General features: G+C 33.2%; 1 non-coding gene across 1 annotated transcript; it reads right to left on the bottom strand.

Moving 5' to 3' along the window:
* Positions 1–13,649: 13,649 nt before the first annotated feature.
* On the bottom strand, positions 13,650–13,764 carry LOC126008229 (U5 spliceosomal RNA). Its single transcript, XR_007495571.1, has one exon. It is a non-coding gene; the product is annotated as a U5 spliceosomal RNA (small nuclear RNA).
* Positions 13,765–16,278: the final 2,514 nt, after the last annotated feature.

A 16,278-nucleotide genomic window follows, 5' to 3' on the forward strand; every position in this document is an offset into this window, starting at 1 on the left:
GTATAAATATAGTAATTAAATATGCATAGAAGATCTTCCATCTTACAACATATCCTCTATACCTGTATACTACCAATTTCCTGGAACTTCCTACATATTTTCTTTGTTTTTCAATTCAACTAATCTTCCATTGTGTTGTAGTGATTTATATTGTTATGGTGTTTAAGATTTTCCTTTATAGTGAGCAGACAATCCCCCCCCCAAAAAATAAAAGAAATTAAAGAAAGTTGTTATTGGAGTTAGAGAAGATCTGGAGTTGCTTATTTGACTATACTAAAGTTTCTTAATGTAAAATATTTTTTCTTTCATATTCTTTCATGAACATATCTCTCACCATCTCTCTTTCTCTCTTTATATTTCTACAAATAATCATGTTTTCTTAGAAGAAAGTCCCATCAGAATTTCAAGAAAATAGCCAATATTCAGCTTCTTAGTTTGTTGGGGGTATGGCCACACCTGGTGATGCTAGGGGTTACTCCTGACTATGCTCTCAGAAATCGCTCCTGGCTTGGGGGACCATATTGAACACCAAGGGTTTGAACCGTGGTCCTTCTTAGGTTACCGTGTGCAAGGCAAGTGCCCTATCATATGCACCACTACTCCAACCCCGGCTTTTTTGTTTGTTTGTTTGTTTTGACTTTTAGGTCACACCTGGTAGTGCTCAGGGGTTACTCCTGCTCTACTCTCAAAAATTTCTCCTGGTTGTCTCGGGGACCATATGAGATGCCGGGTTTTGAACCACTGGTCTTCTGCATGCAAGGCAAACGCCCTACCTCCATGCTATCTCTCAGGCCTCCAGGTTCATAGTTTTGTAATAATTCTTAAAATAAAACTCTTAGCTTGTGTGATATTTTGACATTTGGATATTCGATGTGTGTGTGTGCATGCATGTGTGCGCACTAGAGAGAGAGATAGAGAGAGAGAGACAGAGGAGAGAGAGAGACAGAGGAGAGAGAGAGAGGAGAGAGAGAGAGAGAGAGAGAGAGAGAGAGGAGTCAGAGCAGTGAATTGTGTCAGAACAATGATTTGTTTTTCAAGAAATTTATCCTTAGTTAGAAATGTGTTATTCATTATTTAATACTTTTATTACTTTACTAGTGCTCCTCTTTTAAAGCTCTTACTAATGGAAAGTCTATCTACTTGGATTGAATTTAACATCTGAACTCTTTCACTTCTTTTTTTTTTTTTTTTTTTTTTGGTTTTTGTTTTTTGGGCCACACCTGGCCGGGCTCAGGCACTACTCCTGGATATCTGCTCAGAAATAGCTCCTGGCAGGGACGGGGGACCATATGGGACGCCGGGATTCAAACTAACCACCTTAAGTCCTGGGTCGGCTGCTTGCAAGGCAAACGCTGCTGTGCTATCTCTCCAGCCCCGTGAACTCTTTCACTTTTAATTTATATTTTAAATCTATTATATCTATTCCTTTAACGTTGTTTTATTTTATTTTTATTTTATTTTATTTTGGTTTTTGGTCCAAACCCAGTGGCACACAGGGGTTACTCCTGTTAGGGGCAAGCGGTAGGACATCTGCCTTGCATTCGCTAACCTAAGATCGATTGTGGTTCAATCCCCTAGCATCCTACCCATATGGTCCCCCAAGCCAGTAGCGATTTCTGAATGAATAGCCAAGAGTAACCCCTGAACATGTCCAGGTGTGGCCCCCAAACCAAATTAAAAAAATAGAGGGCCCGGAGAAATAGCATAGCGGTGTTTGCCTTGCAAGCAGCCTATCCAGGACCAAAGGTGTCCCATATGGTCCCCGTGCCTGCCAGGAGCTATTTCTGAGCAGACAGCCAGGAGTAACCCCTGAGCACCGCCGGGTGTGGCCCAAAAACCAATAAATAAATAAATAAATAAACAAAATAAATAGAAATTAATTCTGGTAGGCTCAAGAGTTCCTCTGGGAAGCCAAGGATCAAATCCGGGTCAGTTGCATTCAAGGCAAATGCCCTCCCGGATGTGCTATCACCCTGACCCCAATTTATAATTCAATTATTTCTTAATAAATTTTTTTATAATTTCTTATATTTTATAATTTTTCTGTTTTTCCTTTGTAGGAACAAGATTGCCTCTCATATCTCTGATATATTAGAGGAATGGCTAATGGCTTTTGTTTCCAGTATACAAATATATATATATATACATATATATTATACATATATATTACAATATATATTGTATATATTTTTGAGATCTCTTTGAAAGGATATTATTGACATACATTTTATCATTTTTTAAAATTGCTGAATTACGCTTTATTCTATTTATGCTTAAGACCCTAAAATGTTGTTGCCTTTGAAATTTATTATCAAACATGTTTTATTGTGAAATGATTAGTTTAAAAGACTAGTTTTTACATTTATATTTTAACTTGCTCTCTACATGCCAAATATGAAGCATTTTTTCAGGACTATTTAGTTATTATGAAAAAAGCTGAAAAATCTATTTAAAATGGAAAGTTTTATTTTGTAAAATTCTGAAAGGGAGGGTAATTTGTTTTAGCATGTTGATTTAGCACCATTCAGCATGTAAATATTATTTAACTCATTTTGTTATTTATTTGACATAGTCTTCAACCTTGTCCTTAAACTTTGGAAGGAATACTAATTGTAAGAATTGGGGGCAAGACCCTGAAGTGATCCATCCCCTCTCTAGAAAAACTAACACATTTTCTGCTCTTGCCATTGCTTGACTCCCACCTGTGTATGACCTGTGCTTTCAAGCATTGAGGAGCTCAGAAATTCACAAAGGTCGATTGCCTCACTATACTGAGCCATACATTTCTTTAGCCTTTACATTATAACATTTCCTACTCATCAGTATTATCTCTTTTCCATTTGTCCCTTCTAAATTTGTTTTCCTAAAATTATGCAAACATATATTTATCATTGTCTTTTTTGTTGTTCGTGGTTTTTGGGTCACACCCGGCAGTGCTCAGGGGGTTATTCCTGACTCCAGGCTCAGAAATTGGTCCTGGCAGGCACGGGGGGGAGGGGGGGAACCATATGGGACACCAGGATTCGAACCGATGACCTCCTGCATGAAAGGCAAATGCCTTACCTCCATGCTATCTCTCCAGCCCCTCATTGTCTTTTCTTAATTCATCTTTGTCCTACTGTGCCCTCCAACTACAACTTTGGTAAGTTTCATTTTTTATAAACATGTAAGCAGATTGAGGACATTTATTATATTTTGGTTAATATCTTTTTCAATTTCAAGTTAGCAAGTATTAGAATACTGTTAAACCTGGGTATATGTATAAAAGATAAAATATAAGATATAGTATTGACATATTCAAATTAAAAATTTGAAATTTTCAAATTTCAAATTTAATTTCAAATTAAAGAATGGCCATTTTGTCTAACTAAAATATCCTTCCTATTATCAGTCTATAGCTCTTCTAGTTATTCTTTGAGAATTTATATGATATGGTAAATATAAATGAGTTAATTGTCATTAAGAATATCAACAGGTTGTTGCCGGTGCGGTGACACTAGAGGTAAGGCATCAGCCTTGCCCAAGCTAGACTAGGAAGGACCGTGGTTTGATTCCCTGGCATCCCATGTGGTCCCCCAACCCAAGAGCGATTTCTGAGAGCATAGCCAGGAGTAACCCTTGAGTGTTACCGGGTGCAGCCCAAAAACTAAAACAACAACAACAACAAATATCAAAAAGTAAGTATATTTTCATTGAGGGCAGACATATAATCTTATCTGAATTTTTATCCAGATGAGCTAATATAAATAACACTAAATATGAATTTTACAAATATTTACTTTAAAAAATTGAATATTTTTCTAGTAATTATAGATAAAAAGTGATATATTGGCATGTTGGGCAGTCAATTTTAATCATTTTAACAAGATATCAAAGCTCAACTGTTGATTTTGATATCTCATGAGGCTTTTAGTATTGATTTTTTGTACTAAAGGAAAACTTTTATTTTATAAAGGAACAGGGATTAACAGGAAATAGTTTGCCCCTACAGAAAATGTTGAAACATATTCAAATCAACATTAGTCCTTGATTGAATTTATTGTATTAATTTTATACCACCTAATAGGCCATTTGTGTAAATAGGTAATGTATAAAGTCAGAGTAAATTGTCTATCAATTTACTCTTTTTAACATCAATATTTTTCATTAGATGCTACAGAAAGAGAGTCATCAATTTTTCCTAGTGATTTTGATCCTAAATGTTTATATAGGTCAGAAAGTGATCCAAGGTCAAATGCTGTCAGCACTAAATTTTAAACATAGGAGAATTCATTATTTTATGGAGTGTAAGAATATTTTTTCTTTATGTGGTTAAATGATTTTAGGTTTCCACACTTTCAGCTAAAAAGAATTTTATAGAAAAAAGTGACATCTATCTATTGTAGAAAATTTTTTTGTTTGTGGATGTTTGGAAAAAATGAGGTAGTAAATGAAAAATTATTTGTTGTCCTGTAAACTTTCAAATAGATGATTTTTCTCAAGTGCGGTAAGCAATGCGATTTATTTTGATTCTGCTTTATCAGCAACAGGTCAATGTGCGGAATTTCTTTTCTTTTTTTTTAATCATGGTTTTTTTTTTACTTTGAAATTAATCAAGTGAAACATTGCTATGCCATACCTTATATCTGACATGAAATATAAAATCATTTGCTGTTGGAATTAGGATTAATATGCTTCATTGCTATTGATTGGGATACTCATAGTCTTGCTTGTAGAATTTTTAATGTTGCTTGATGTACTCAGGCATTGAGTGGTCTACTAAATACTAGTCAAATATTTTAGCAATTAAAAAAATTAAATGTTGTATGATGCGCTCATGCACTTACAGGTTATTTATTTATAACTCAAACATTTAGCATTAAAACAACTGATTTCTGGGGCCAGCACTATAGCACAGCTGTAGAGCATTTGCCTTGCACATGGCTGATCCAGGACAGACCTCAGTTCGGTCCCTGGTGTCCCATTTGGTCCTCCAAGCCAGAAGCGATTTCTGAGCACATAGCCAGGAGTAACCCCTGAGTATGAGGTGTGACTCAAAAAACAAAACAAACAAACAAACAAACACAAAAATACCCTGACTTCTCTGAAACCTTTAAAACATAAAATTATCTGTTAGATAATTAATAGCATTTTCTCTGTGTCATAGAGAAGATGTGAAAAAGATTTAAGATTTGGGATTTTGGAAGATTCAGAAGTTTGTATTACTGTGAGTTAATTAGCCTTTTCACGTTAAAAGCTACCATTTGTTTTATGATTAATACACATATGTAAAAGTATCCATAGATAATAGTTTGTTTCAAAGATAATTCACATTTTCTAATTGCAAATATGCAATGATGTGATTAAGAAAATCATAACTATATAATAAATATATATTTGATATAAGATATTATTTAAAATAATTAGAGCATCTATATTATAGGCTCTCTATACAGATTTTTTAACACCCAATTGACTTTCTAAAAATTAGGACACATGTATTAACACACTCTATCTTAACCTAATCTGAAACAGCAGGAATGTGTAGTCACTAGAGGGCAGCCATTATCTGTTACAGTCCATAAAGATCTCACTGTATATCTAAAGCAAAAAGGAGTGGAGAGCATGATTTAGAATCAGTGTGTTGCCTTTCACTGTACTTTATATGCATATATATAAAGTATATATATACATATATATATAAAGAAATAGTAGCATCCTTGTTTAGACAACTACCAGAAATGATCAGATTCAAAGCAAAACTGACCATTATAATACTATCTGTATAAATAACATGTAAACACATATTTCAGGTAACATAGTAAATTCTGAATGTGATACAAAAGAGAAAGTTTATGTATTTTTATGTGATGAACTGGCCATGTCTGTGTTTCTCTTGGTTTGCTGTTGATAATCATAGACACAGTTTCAAACAAGCAAAGAAAATTGATGAACATGTACCTATGGAATGCCTAAGAAGCTCTCCATATCTTCAAGATTAGCTGTCTTCAGAAAACATTAGATAAATGCTAACAGTTTGGAAATGCAAAGTAAATAAACTACTTCTATCAATAGAAGGAATTGACATAACTGCTCCTCATGTCAATATTAAAAAGTACTACCAAGCAAGCCTTATACCTAGGTTTTTTAATATTTTAACTTTAAGTCAGGTAACTCTCTTGTTCAATTTGAATTAAAAGTATTACCAATTATTATTATGGGCATTGTAATTATGTTCCTACCCTCTAAAACACCCACTTTTCTATTTTAAAATACTTGTAAGACCTATTGATCCCCTTAGAGGGCAGTAATGAACAGTCATAGCAGTGTACAGTTTTTCAGTCTTTTTCCCTAGTAGGATACTTGCTTTAGTATATCTACTTACATTCTGTGAAGTACAAATAAAAATATCTACTACAAATGGCAAGAGAATTCTATTTAAAAGGTTATGTTTTCAATCATTGCTTTGTTCCACTGCAAATCCCAGTCACTTTCCATTTTGTTCATAAAGAGGGAATTGAGATAAAAGAATAGAGAGACAAACACTGTAAATTATATCAGTAGAAAATGACTCTAAAAATACCTCGATAATATTATGTTTCATGATATAAAGTTAATATTTTATTGAATAAATATATTATTAGTAAATATATGGGTTAATATTATTTTATGATATTTTTAAGAATACCCGAAGCCAGAAAGTTATCATAGTGTGTAGGTAGGGCATTTACCTTGCAGGTGGCCAATTCTGGTTTGATTTCCACTATCCCAAACAGTTCCTTTTGTACACCAGAAGTGATTCCTAAATGTAGAGCCAAGATTAACCTCTGAGCATCACCAGGTATGGCCCCAACACCAAAACAAACAAACTGTTATGTATGTAAACATTTTATGAGATTATTATGTTACTGACCCTACACTGATCGATGATTGTGCCCTACACTAGGGTGTGACCTGGCATTCTGCTCCCACCCTAGGGTGGTACCTGATTCTGCTTCCACCATTGGGTGGTACCTGGTTCTGGGGGATAAAAACAAGGGTCTGTGGAAGGTGAGAGGCTTTTGGCTGGAACTGATGCTGAGGCTTTGGACTTCAGTCTTGTCCACCGAATAAAGCTAATATTTCCACAAGCCTGACTGTCTGCGAGTTTTTTACCCACCATTTCACCTCAGAACCACCTGCTGAACAGGGTGGCAGACGCGTGCTCCGAGCTAGAGGGGAAAGACCTCATCCTCTGTCCCTCCATCAGTCAACCTCTTCAGGGGCTGACTTGCAACACAAACAAACAACAAAATGAATACATTTGAAGAATACATGAGACAAAATGCACACACTCATTTTTAAGAAAGTATATATTGTGCATAGTAATTACAATTTTATATTTATAGTAATTTTTATAATTTTTATATTAAAATGTTGCTATGACTTACTTGGGAGTGATTGATGCTTTACTTCACTGACAACAATTTGACCAAAAATAATAGATGTGTAAATTATAAATTTAGGAAGTTGTAAAATATTTACTTTATTAAACACAAAATAATTTAGTTTAGCCCATATATTTCATAGTATTCACTAAGTATTAAATGTTTGCATGTAAATGCAGTGGTGAGGTTCAAAGTTTTGGGGAGTATACTAGGTAATTCTTAGCCAACGAATCAGAGAGCTGATTCTTGACTACAACACTGCATTGTCAAGGATTTCAAGTTCAACTCTGCTTATGCTAGATCTCTAGGGCTACACGTTGCTATGCTTTGGAAACATAAGGAACAAACCTGGGACGTCTGTACTGTTTCACAGCTCTTTTTTTATTTTATATTGTTGATTAAAGTTGAACATATTCAACCTCAAGGACAATTGAAGTTACTTAATTTCTCCTAAAGTTGGAGTTTGAATTTAAAATTTTAAATGTGCACCAAAATCAACAGCAAACATAGCAAAAATGGCTATCAAATTATTATGAGCCGAGGTAAGCAGATGAATGGCAAAAAAGACATTATAAATAGGACCAACAGAAACCTTAAAAGTTGTTCACAGATTATAGAGGAAAGAGAAAGAAAAGTATAATGAGCATGTGGTAGATAGAGAAAATAAGGTATATGTCTGCCCTATTTAAATAGTATCTTAGTACCACATGACCCACTCAAACACTGGTGGGTGTGGTTCTGAAAGACTTGGGCACCTCTGGGGATGTTTAGTTGGACACTAGCACCACAGGGTTCAAGTTGCATTGCATCCTCATATCCTAGCACTGAACTGCTGGTCTAACTAGCATTATTTTGGAGAGTATCCCTCAGAGTTTGTGAATACTGTTTTGGAGCTTTGCAGAAAAGAAAAGGAAAGAAAGAAAGAAAGAAAGAAAGAAAGAAAGAAAGAAAGAAAGAAAGAAAGAAAGAAAGAAAGAAAGAAAGAAAGAAAGAAAGAAAGAAAGAAAGAAAGAAAGAAAGAAAGAAAGAAAGAAAGAAAGAAAGAAAGAAAGAAAGAAAGAAAGAAAGAAAGAAAGAAAGAAAGAAAGAAAGAAAGAAAGAAAGAAAGAAAAGAAAGAAAGAAAGAAAGAAAGAAAGAAAGAAAGAAAGAAAGAAAGAAAGAAAGAAAGAAAGAAAGAAAGAAAGAAAGAAAGAAAGAAAGAAAGAAAGAAAGAAAGAAAGAAAGAAAGAAAGAAAGAAAGAAAGAAAAAGAAAATAAAAAAAGAAAGAAGAAAGAAAGGAAGGAAGGAAGGAAGGAAGGAAGGGAAAGGAAGGAAGGAAGAGAAAGAAAGAAAAAGAAAGAAAGAAAGAAAGAAAGAAAGAAAGAAAGAAAGAAAGAAAGAAAGAAAGAAAGAAAGAAAGGAAGGAAGGAAGGAAGGAAGGAAGGAAGGAAGGAAGGAAGGAAGAAAGGAAGGAAGGAAGGAAGGAAGGAAGGAAGGAAGAAAGAAAGAAATAAAGAGAAAGAAAGAGAAAGAAGGGAAGAAAGAAGAAAGAGGGAAAGAAAGAATTAAAGAAAGAAAGAAAGAAAGAAAAAGAATGAGAAAGAAAGAAAAGAAAGAAAAGAGAAAGAAAAGAAAGAGGGTAATGAAGAAAATAAAGAAAAAATGGAAAGAAAAAAAAGATGGATTTTATTGTGTTGATACTCAAAGGCATGTATCTTTTTCTTCCTAATTAACAATATAAGCTATCTATAAAAAGAGCATGATAATCTATAGCTTAACATATTTTAATTGCCTCCCTTGTTTCCCACATCTTCTAGATAGTTTCATTTTTGTAATTTTTGTAATTTTGTAATTTACCTTTACCCAATAATTCCACCATGAGTGATTGATCATTTAGTATTAAACTTATAATAATCACACCAAGAATATTTCATAAATTTCCCTTTATTGTAAGAAGAAAACATCAGAGGAATACAAACTTTTCATATACAAGTGCTTCCTAACATTTTTCCTCAAAATATAAATTATATAAATTATTATATTTTTATTTATATTAGAAAAATATTTTATATGTTAAGAAAGAAATATCCCTTATATCCTTACATTGCATATTTTTCAATCTTTGGATTTTCACTTTATGGATTAAATGGTTAGACAAAACATATTCCAAAATTTCAAATTTCCCTTCTTTTCATATGAGCCTGATATTTAAAACTCTGCTGTAAAGTCACTCAATAAACAATCTGATTCATTTGAAAATTAGAATAGCTCATTTGACTCTTAATTTATTTTTGCTTTTCTTAAGTATTTGAGATATTTATGAAAGAAATGATGTATAGAGTTTTAGTTTTATCGTGTCATTGTATATAAAAGGGTATATAAAAGTGTAACAAACACATGCTGTTGAAATCATAGGTATCTGTCTGAGAAGATGACCTTCTAAGCCACTTTCATTTTCCTGAAACTCTTTTCTGCTCTGGCCATAAGGTTGAAAAAGCTATTCAAGATTCTGACAACCAACCACAGTGGCCCATCTGTCTGCTAAACCATCCCCAATCCTCTTCTTTGTGCTAGTATACCCTTATTTACTATGACACTCTCAAGACCTTTTCATAATGATCAGCACATTCACACATGAGACATAGGGGACTCATCTGCCCTTATTTGATGTGGTCGGTTGGCTTGTCCTCGAGTAAGTTTCTGTTCCCTGGGGATAACCAACTGATAAGACCCTGCTGAGTTCTGTCTCAAAGGAGAGAACAAATCTACGTAGTCTTAAATCGACAGGACTAGAGGTTAAATGCTGAAGTGACCCTGGCACCTGGAGATACAGCATTGCTGACCTTCAAGCTGCTGGGCCTGTGAGTGACTGCTGAGCTGCTAGAGGTGTCAGAGAGACTCAGTGGGGATGAGAATTTTTAATGACTTACAAAACTTCTCTCGGTACTGTAGAATCTACTTTTTAGTTCGAATACATTTTTTAATTATTGTATTATGGATTTTCTGTTAACTGTTTTGTAGAAACATATGCTCAGTGAAGTTTATTGTTACTGAGATTTGAAAAGTGCATGTGTACTCTCAGGCATTCTGTTTCCCCAGAATCCAAAGTACACAGCACTATAAGGACAGATGCCATCAGTTTCATCTACACAATAATGGATAACATTTATCTCATGTTTACTATGTGTCAGTTACTGTACTTAAACCCCTTTTCTTTTTTTATATGAGTTCTTCACTATAACTCAGTGGTATTTAAAATACATTATAATCCCAAATGTCTTCACTTTTATTTTTTCTATCATACAGGTGAGGAAATTTATGTCTCCAGAGGTTAAGACCAGAGTCATATAATTTACAATGGACATAGAAAAATATAAAACGATTTTGCCTTCAGATAATATACTTAAAAACTTACGTGAACATGCTACTCCTCCTTACAAAGTTACTGAACTAATATGACATTTAAACCACCAACAGAAAGAAGTTAATTAACATGGGAGTTGAATTTTCCAGAGCCAAGGTAGGCGGGTCAAAGAGACTAGTGAGGTCCATAACCTGACAGCACCTACAACTGTTATTCTTAGAACACCTAATACAGTGCAAACAAATAATAAATATAGTAAAACAAAAATAGCATGAGGTTATTAAAGGACAAGATCATTAATATTCACTCATTTGAACTTGTTAAAAAGTGACTCATCCCACATTAAAATGTGTTTTCCTTGGGCAAGGCATACCACGAAGCTTTTGAAAAGAGTGACACTGACTTCAAGGTTATGACCCAAATATGAAGTATTTAAATTCTTCATCATGATAATAATATTAATCACCACATGGCTTTTTTTTTATTAGGACTAAATAAAAACAATATTTTCTAAAATATATTTAAGAATACTTAACCTGAGATACCCCTGAAGCACATCACATATATGACAGTTATTGTACTGGTTATTTTTTTATTTTGAATATTATTTATTAGAAGATTATCCAAAGTCATCTGTCAAATTTTCCTTTTTTAATTGTAAGACTCTGTGTAGAAATAGTAAAGCTCTGCTATAGATGAACACAACTCACTAAATCATATTTCTTTTCTTTTCTTTTTCATTTCATGAATAGATATATTTCTTTTCCATTTTATGAAACTTTTAATAGCTAATTTCCTCTAATATATTTTGAATCAATTATTTTAAATTTGGAATACAATATTTAAAACATTGCAAATATTACAATACTAAAGTACACATTTACAATTGAATTTTCTAGGTGGATATTCATTTATTAATCAAAATTATACATGACTAACAGGTTGCAGTTTGTTTTATTCCTTAGTATGATACTTTTATGTTATCTTTTGTCTTAGAAATCTCATTGTTTAAATTGATGTGATAAAAAAGAACATAAATGCTAGAGTTATACCTCAAATATGATTTTATAATTAATGTAGCATTTTCTTCAGTTATCAATGTAAAGTATGAATTATAATAATGTGAAATTTATTTAGTATAAAATAATAATGTCCCATAGTCTTTCAGTTTTCATACAATATTAAGGCATCACACATCATCTAACATATTAATGACATCTATGTATAGTTATGATTTTATCATAGTTGGTTGCCTCCAGTTATAGGGTAGATACCTAGTAATTAGGGAAGAAGAAGAATACTAATGTATACCTCTTAAACAATGAGATGCTTCAAGCTTTGCAATGTTAACAAATTACTTTAGCAGTATTACATATAATTCTAAAAGTGAAATATATTAACACCATGTCTCCTGATTTTTTAAACATGGCAACATTAATTGTATGCGGGTATTTACATTGAATTCAGGAAGCAATCACATTTAACCTTCATGATTTTAATGCACATAATATTTAATATATTAAAATATATTTAATAAGTAATACAAGAAAATATAGATTTATACTACATGAACATCTATGGTGAATTATCTTAGATTGAGAATAAATTAGAAAGAAGAATTTTCTATTAAAAATCCTTGATAATTCTGGGGCCAGGCGGTGGCGCTAGAGGTAAGGTGCCTGCCTTGCCTGCGCTAGCCTTGGATGGACCACGGTTCGATCCCCCGGTGTCCCATATGGTCCCCCTTGCCAGGAGCGACTTCTGAGCGCATAGCCAGGAGTAACCCCTGAGCGTTACCGGGTGTGACCCAAAAACCAAAAAAAAAAAAAAAAAAAAATCCTTGATAATTCAAGTGGATCAGTGAAACAAAATTAGAAATTTAGGCAGAAAGGATAGCATGTTCAAAAACTAGAAATCACATAAGCAAGATTGGTTCCAAAGCAATTAACTTGATCAACTTTATCAAGGGCATGAGCTACATTGTATTGTAAGAGATGACACCAAAGGGCAAGATGAAGAAATTACACAAAACTTACTTATAAGTATGTCCTGCAGAAATCAAGAAATAAAAAGATAACTTGAAAAAGAACATACTCATTTATATGTGCTTAGAAAAGTTCATTCTTATTATAATGAGAGAAGCTTGGAATAAGGCTATAATTCTATAAAAATTTAGTAGTAAGATGGTATGTGTGGACTAAAGAGTGGAGCAAGAGAGAGCAGTAAGCAAATTCATAAGATGACTGAGAGTCTTAAGTCCAAGTTATTTCAGTCCTTGGGGAGGTAATCAATATAGGCCTGGTAATGTGAACTCGTTTAAATAGCTAAGTGCTCTTTTACTATCTCTTCACTTATATCAGGATTCAATTCCTTTGTTTGTCCTACCCTTTGAAGTTTGAAGATCATTTTTTTCCTGAATGAGAAAACAGAAGCAAAATAGCAGTTTAGTCCTTCCAATGTCAGCTGCTAATATTACACCATCTGGCCCACAAAGGAGGCCTATTCCTTGCTCAGTATTTTTTAGAAATTATATTTAAATTGTCATTAGTGCCTTCCTAAAGGCTCAGCTCACTCTGTGGTTAAGCCTTCCTGATATGTATATTTTTTAGGTTCCTACCACTCTCTCTATTTTTCTTTTTGCTGTATGTGCTCATCCTGGCTTCCATTTTCTTAAGAATTTAGAAATAAAATTTTGATAATTGGTATATATCAGTGCTCAAGTTTTTATATTTCCCCATCATTACAGAATATTAGTTATTTACTTACGACAAACTGTGTTGATGCATATTAAAGAATAGTAGAATTAATACTAGTACATGTGCAATACTATTGTCTATACTATTGTATTTAACAGTTCAGAATCTACCTTATTTATAAATTTGTCCTTATTTTTTTTTTAGCCTTACCAAAGCAAGGCCTCAAAAAATTGGTTATGACTCAGAATTGTTCCTCTCCATGGAAATCTTTAGTAAAAGGCGAAAGATGTATGTGATCTGAAGAGAAACCAGAGTATTGTCCTTATTTTTTAAGGAGGGTGGTTGGTGGTCAATACCTGGCAGTGCTCATTAAACCCAGTTTAACCAATGTCAGGCAAAAGATTTATTGGCTGTTTTATCTCTCCACTCCCTAACCTTTATCTTTTATATTACCCGTGTTTTTAAATTTTCTTTATTTTATACTAATAGGTGCCTCTTTTGCTTCCAAATATATTTTGCTACCAATTTCTATCTTTATTGATCTACCCTATCTTGACTATCTCATTCTTTATTATGTCTTGGCATAGTTTCCCAGTTTATATAATTTAACTAAAAGAACAATGTATGATCAAGGTCACAAATGCAGGATTCACCGAGTATACTCCACCATTCCACATTACCAATGCCATTTAAATTATCTGATCATTTATTTTAGAGCACTTGAACTTAGAGATAATTTCTATGTTCCTCAGATAACATATGTGCTAGAATTATTGACACATTTTTAATTATTGTTATTCACCTTTTTTTGGCTGTAAATGCAAAAGTATTATAGTTTAGTTGAAATAATTTTATTTTCCACTTTGTGACTATATAATTTATTTTTTATAAATAAATAGAAACACTTGATGGTGCTCAGTGCTTACTCTTGGATCTGCTCTCAGATGTCTCTCAATCAGTGCTTGGGGGACTCTGTACTTCTGGAGATAAAACCTGGGTCCACTGTGTAAGGAAAATGCTTTATTGTACTGTATTTTTTTAACTCCAACTTTCTTTTTATGTCAGTCTTCCTAATACTTGATTGTTTTCTCAAAAGAACATTGATATAGTGATAGGTTATGATCAATTACAAAATTGCATGAACTAAGTGAAACATTTATAAGATCTATTAGTAAATTATAAAATGATACAGTTATTTATTTGTCTTCCAAATTAAGCTCGATGAAAAAAATTTATTTTAGTTTGCTAATATACATGATTCTTTGCAAACAACTAATAAAAAATTAGTATGAGATAAAATTTAGACAAGTATCAAACATCTTTAATATTTTTTTCTTTGAGCTACATTGTTTTTGAGGTCAACATATAAAATTATTTTAGTTTATTTTAACTGATAGCAAATTATTAGCTCATGAAATAAGCTCTTTTCAGTCTGCTGAGTTTTTTTTTGTTTATTTGTTTGTTTATATAGTGGGGGAATTTGGCCTACAAAGCAGTGCTCAGTACAGGATTTAGCTCTGTACTGTCTGCTGTTGGGCTCTTCAGTGCCATTAGTCACTTGGGTCACAGCTTTTAATATTCAGTGAACCAACGTGGTGCTATGGATTAAATCAGGGTTACCCATATACAAGGTGAATATTTAACTCCTATATTATCTTTCTGACCCCGACCTAATACGCATAGACAAGTATCTTCTTATTCTGCAACATATAAACATAAATAATATAATTTGTACTGTTTATACAAAAATAAATATACTCCAAATACTAATTTTATAGGTACAAATTATATTTCTATAAGCTAAATTATTATTTTTACAAAGCTAATGTTGATATTTATTTCATCAATAATTTATTATTTGCAATAACTAAAAGTACAGAGTTAGACACTGTTATGTAGTACTAATAATGGCTAAAACTATACCTTTTAACACATCAGGTTAGCATTAATTTTATAGAAACCAAGGAGCAGATTTAAATAGGAAGTCTATTTGGGAATTAAGAATTCAAAGATAATGCGAAGATCTGGTTCTTTTTTGATGAAACTCGCTAAAACTTGATGTAACATCATGTGAAATATCCAAGCAAATTCTGCAGTTGACTATGTTCAAGAATAGCATGCCCAACTTGCTACAGAAAGTGATGAAGGTCATCAGCTTAAAATTCCATTCATAGTCTGCCTATATAGGGTCAGCATGTACTTCTTCACTAATTCAGTGTACAATCCCCTTGCAATTTCAGTGAAAGTTTGTTTAAATGTGTGCCTGGTCCTATGAGAAAAGTTTTCAGGGTAATTGCTCAAAGTAATGGCAAACATTCCTTGAATGTTAGAATCCCTGGTCTCTTTCACTTTAAGCCTCCCGCTTCCAGAACCATAATAGCCTGTTAGCCTCTGAGCACTGCAGAGGGTGCCAGAGTAGAACTATACTTACAATTGATCCTTGAAACATTCTTTGCCTAGTGTTGCCAGAAAGACTAGTGTTTGCCTAAAGACCCTTGAGCCCTGATGGCAAAGAGCCTTTCCCCTTTTTTAAAAAGATGCGAGGATGTGAAAGAATAAGAAGAGATTGCCAAGATTCTCCCAATGAGACTGAAAATAGGTGATAAGAATTAGCAAAGTGAAATATACTTGTCTGATAAGTAGAGGATCAATTCTTAAATAAATTTCAGGGCACAAACATAAGGGAGCCATATTGTTGAAATTCCACATTTGACCTAAGAACAAAATCGTGTTGATTAGCATTCTCACTTTAATATGGCAGTTGCAAATTTGATTTTGGGGGGTGGGGGAAGGTCACACCCAGCAGCGCTCAGGAGTCACTCCTAGCTCCA

Source organism: Suncus etruscus, chromosome 4 (genome assembly GCF_024139225.1).
Source record: "Suncus etruscus isolate mSunEtr1 chromosome 4, mSunEtr1.pri.cur, whole genome shotgun sequence".
Classification (NCBI taxonomy): Eukaryota; Metazoa; Chordata; class Mammalia; order Eulipotyphla; family Soricidae; genus Suncus; species Suncus etruscus.